This window comes from Tamandua tetradactyla, chromosome 14 (genome assembly GCF_023851605.1).
Source record: "Tamandua tetradactyla isolate mTamTet1 chromosome 14, mTamTet1.pri, whole genome shotgun sequence".
In the NCBI taxonomy this organism is placed as follows: domain Eukaryota; kingdom Metazoa; phylum Chordata; class Mammalia; order Pilosa; family Myrmecophagidae; genus Tamandua; species Tamandua tetradactyla.
The window spans coordinates 37,081,575-37,087,256 of NC_135340.1; the positions used below are offsets into that span (position 1 = coordinate 37,081,575).

The following is a 5,682-nucleotide window of genomic DNA, read 5'->3' on the forward strand; positions in this document are numbered from 1 at the left end:
AATCCAATATCATAATCAATAATCAATTTTGACTATTACAAAATGGTAAATTTAGTCAAAAGTAGTTTTGCTACAAAAGTGTATTTTTTATATGTAACTCAGAATTTTTCAATGCTTAGTAATAAACAATGAACATAAAACCTATATCAACATGAAAATAAGGCATTTTCTTTGTTTCAAAGAAATAAAAGGAGCAAAAGATAACATATTTTTATATGAGAAAGTTTTCCAAACCATAAATAGAAAAAAATATAAGCATCCATTAATGCTTCTGACACCATAGTAAATGTGGTCAGAATTGTTTAAAACTTTTCAAATATATCTATGGACTATTAACACACACAAACACATACACACACACTGTGCTTTCTGTATTTAAAAAGCCTGCAATACAAGAAAATAGCTCATAAATGAGCCACTAAATATGTAATCACATAAATCATTATTCACATTGTACAAAACTACCCTAGATTTTCTCATGCAATGAAGTAGAACAATTAGCAAACTTAGTCCATTTAATAGAATCAGTACACTAAACACCATGAATATCTGTCATGTGAGTTCCCATTTTGTATAAGTTCTTAAGCATTTGTTTTATAATGGTTGGAATATGCCCAATATAATTTGTTTTCTCATCAGTTATTCAGGAGACCGTCCTCAAACCCAAGAGTTGACTAGGGAGTCCCTTCACAGCTCTCTTCATGTCCTTGTTCCTCAAGGTGTAAATGGCAGAATTCAGAATGGGTGTGATCATAAAGTCCAAAATGGCAAAAAACTTATCCACTGGCACTGTAGGAAATGGGCATACATAGACAAAGATGCAGGGTCCAAAGAACAAAACCACTACGGTGATGTGAGCTGACAGAGTAGAGAAAGCCTTGGAGAAGCCAGATGAAGAGCATTTCCATACACTAAGCAGGATGAAAACGTAGGAGATAATAAGAAGAAGGTGCCCATGGTAATGATCTCACTGTTGGCAGTCACCATGAACTCCAGTGTGTAGGTGTCTGTGCAGGCAAGCTTGATAAACCAAAGAAGATCAAAGTAAAAATTGTCTATCAAAAAGGCAAATGGACAATAAAGTTAATTGTACTGTGCAGTGAATGAGACCAATAAGCCAAGCACCAGATAGTAGTAAAATGCACATCCGTGGGCTCATGATAGTCAGGTAGTGGAGGGGCTTACAGATGGCCACATAACCGTCCAAGGCCATGGCTATGAGCAGCACCATCTCAGATCCACCCAGGACATGAAGGACAAATATCTGCAGGACATACCCCTGGAATGATATGGTTCTGTGACCAGAGTACAAGTCAGAAATCATCTTAGGAATTGTTAAGGTAGAAAGACACAAGTCAATAAATGAGAGTTTGGCTAAGGGGAAAAACATGGGAGTATGCAAATGAGGAACAAAGGTCACTGTAAGCACAATCATGAGGTTTCCCAGAACAATCATTACAAATAAAATGGTAGACAAGGCAAGGAGTACATGCTGCATTGGTCTGTAAGTAGCAAGACCCAGAAACACGAGTTCAGTCATCTCTGAATAATTTTGTTTCTTCAATGGCCTTGTATTACCTGAAGAGAACAAAGAAAAATAATTTTAAAGGAATGCACCAGGGCTACTGAAAGATGCAGATGTCACTTGGTTTAAAATTCTGATATAAAAGAAAAATTTTCACCATTAGTTACAATTCTTTTTAGAAATTAATGTGTTTATTTTTTCAATTAGCAAATATTCATTGAACAGCAACCAGATACTCTATCATATTCTGGGATAAAACACGGACCCTGTCTTTACATAGTTTTCAGACTAGTGATAAGCTATGCATTATATAGCTAATCATATATCTAGGTGATTATCATGCTTAGTGTTATGAAGAATGATAAAGGTGTATGTGAATGATAAGCACTCATGACATTGTCCTCTGTTCTGTTCTTCAAGACGACATTTGTGCTAAAATCCAGATGAAGTATTAAGTGAGGAAACGTAGGAAAAGTGATACTGACAATAGAACTGACATGGAAAATTCCTGAAACAGAGCAGAACAATTTGAAACAAATTGAAGAGGGCCAGACAGGGTCTGGACAAGATATGATCTTGTAGTGTGTGTTACAAATTTAGTCTTTATCTTAGGAATAATAGAAAGTCAGTGAATCATGAGAGTGAAATAATCATATATGTTCCTTAAAAAGTTTATAGCAGCTCTAAAGTATAGAATGTAACACAGGGATCTAAAGGGAAGAAATTTTTCTTAATGTAATAACTACAGATGAGCTAAAATAGTTAGCTATTGGGGTAATTGTTATGAAACCATTTATAAAAAACAGAAAAATAATCAGAAACAACCTAAATGCCAATAATGGGGAATTAAATTATTAATGGTATGTCTAACTAGGAATGGCACTAGACTTTATCTTAGAAAAATAATACCTTGGAAAAGATATCCATAATATAACTTTAATTTTAAAAATTTATTAATGAAAGATAATGTATAGAAAACACATTTTAAAAAATAATCCTAGAAAATAACAGCAAAAAAGAAACCATTTTTTTATCCTTAGGCTTATATTTATTCATTCAGTTGAAAATTGTGAAATTGATATTTCAATAGTTCAAAATGGCCAAATATAGTTTTAGAGTTCAAACTGGCATGTTAATGTAAGGTTTTCAAGACGGTTTTCTAAACCACTTTATACTAAGACATTACTGACTCTTATTCCACACCTGAATTGAATAGCATTGGTTTCCCACTGGTACTGCCATCACTAAGATTTCCTCTAGGACCCTTACCACTTCAACCCTTCTTTCTCACATTTTCATCCTCCCTGTGCCACTCCACAACATGTCCAGTCCCAATTTAGGTGTGGCCCTGTAACTCCTCATCAAGATCATCTCCATAAACTGGTGGGAATACTAAGTGCCCATTAGAGTTAAGAAGAGACTTGAGGGCAGCCAGACATCTTGAGGGTTATGGATATGACATAAGCTTTATAGCCAGAAAGAAAATTGAAGACTGTGTAGCTAGGAAACTCCACCATAGTAGCACTGGATGAAGAATTTTATAGCCAGTAAGTGGGGGGAAAAACTGTAGTTGAGCAAGAGAGAAGGGGACAATCATTGAAAAGAATGACAGTGGATGCAATATAGCCAGGAAATTCAGCCAAATATTTAAAAAATTGTGATGATACATTCTGTGGATTGTAAACAACACATTTTCTGGAAGGAAAATATCTATTCAGAATATTGCAATGATAGAAAATGAATTATTTGAAGACTAGGAGATTATGCAGTAGAAAGAAAGTACTAATCATTTTTTCTGGGTAATGGAAGGTATGTGTGATTTTGTTGTTTCCATCTTCTTTTCTTTGCCAAATAATTTCTATCAGTTGCCTTCTGTTGATGCAGTCCAATGAGAGAAAATGACATCAATAGATACACAAATGATTTTAGTCAAAATACATTATAATGTACTAACTTCAAAATGAAATAAAATGAAAAAAAGAAAGTATACTAAGTGAGCCACAATAGAAAAAATATGTATGAAAATTAACCTCATCTAACACTATAGAAACTCACCAATCATTAAGAAAATGCAATTTGTAACATAATTTTGGTTTGTTTAGATTTTTATTTATTTTTAAATAACAGTTTGAGAAAGACAAGAAAAGAGAAATAGAGATAGAAATTAATCCCAAGTGTTCAAAAGTGTCTTCTTAATAGATACTCTTTAAGCATAAGTAAAAACAATTAATATTTAATACAATTTAAAGTGTGATAATTTAGGCAATAATGAAGATCTCTGTGGATTGGATTCATGTATATACATATACAAATATATACACATATTTATTTCCCCCTTATTTCAACAGCAATACCAAAGAATTGTAGTAAACCAAAATATATGTTAACACAAAATTGTTAATCAAATTATATGAAATCTGTATAATGAAATAATATGTAGCCATTATAAAAACTTTCAGAAAAGAAGCATAGTATTATTTCATGTGGGCATACATAAAAATATCACCAAGAACAAATGCCAAAATTTTGAAAATTACTAATCAAGTAAAATCTGACTGTAGGTGACTTTAACTTCCTGAAATCCTAATCTCTGAATTTTTGATAATATGTGGATTTTCAAAAATGTGAACCAAAAACTCTATCAGAGGCTCAGCAAAGGATAATATAAGCTCAGAATTTACTTTTGAGCACATATATGTATTTTTTTATTACTACTTTTGATTAACAAAGACGTAATGGGTAGATTTCAGTTAATAGCATCCCCACTGAATAGCATGGGAACAGTAAATTAGAGAAGTATGCAGACCTGTTGAAATATACTATGCTTCAGTAGATGAATACAGGGTCCAATAGAGGACTTCATGTGTTTTGGAAGATGGGGTGCAGGGGTAGTGGGTCAGATTTCCGAATTCCGTTTCTGATATTCCTTCCAGCTACTTTGACATCAAGGCAATATGTATTTTATCATTTATCAGCTAGTTATTTGCTTAACTATGTGTACTGAGATTTTCTTAAGGAGTGCACCTAAAAAATAACTTTCAGAATCTTTCACTATGAGTGTATACATTTGTGAAATCCCTACATCAAATGCCATACTGTACCCCTGGAAAATGAGGCTAAGATACTGAAACATAACGAATTCATCAAAAAATTATATTTCTATCAAGCCAGAATAATGGCCAAAATATAATATTTTCTTTCCAGGGGATTATTTGCAAAACCTGCAATGTCTATTATTGTTATTATCCCTCTTCACTCGTTCACCCATATATTCATCTTCTCTTCCCACAAGCATGAAACCTAGAATAGCTCTAGAGTCACACTTAGACTGTGGTGTTTTCCATGGACATTGTAATACTATCAAGCCTGCTGTAGAAAATGAAGTACTCTGTTGAAATTCCCTTGTATAATTATCTTATAAACAACCAGCAGAATTCAACAAACTCAGCTGTGGGGGTGTGTGTGTGGAGGTGGTAGGCGGGAGTAGAAGGAAAGAAACAGAGCAAGACTAAAGGAGTTCAAAAATAATCAAGGGATTTTCAAAGACTTATACTATTAAGTTATTAACATCCCATTACTTAAAATTAACACCAGCATGTATTCAATGAACATCTGCTTGGACAAGAGAGAAAAATACTTATACTTCTAGAATTTCTGCAGACCACGAACTTTAGTTTCACCTAATACACTTACCTGCCTTAAAAAGAAGCAGAGAAAAGGATATCAAAAAGAAACAATTCAGCTATGCCTCAATCATATAAAAAATGTTTCCATTCTGATGCTCTGTTTTTATTATTTGGATTTCACTACAGGAAATAGCCCATGCTCCAGCACCGACATCAGTCTCACTGTCCACTTGGAGCCTCAGACCTAATAGTGTCTATACACTTATCTGGGGAATACTGTCTTGGAATTTCCATGGCCTGAAGAAGAAAGAAATGTTAGAAGTTTGCTTCACAGCAAAATTTAGAAAAATAAAATGAGAGAAAATAAAGCAAATCAGAGAAATTTCTTCAAGGAGAATCAAAATATCTAGGTGGTGGGATGTCTTTTTAAAGTTCCCTGCCTTTAGAGCTACATCAGTGAATGCAAAATTACTATTAACAAATATGTTAAATAAGCACAGTTTAAAATTCTATCATGCAGCATATATATGA

The 5,682-nt window shown here is 33.4% G+C and overlaps 1 pseudogene; it reads right to left on the bottom strand.

Moving 5' to 3' along the window:
• Positions 1 to 643: 643 nt before the first annotated feature.
• Positions 644 to 5,365, bottom strand: LOC143655313 (olfactory receptor 4F3/4F16/4F29-like; annotated as a pseudogene).
• Between the last annotated feature and the right edge of the window lie 317 nt (positions 5,366 to 5,682).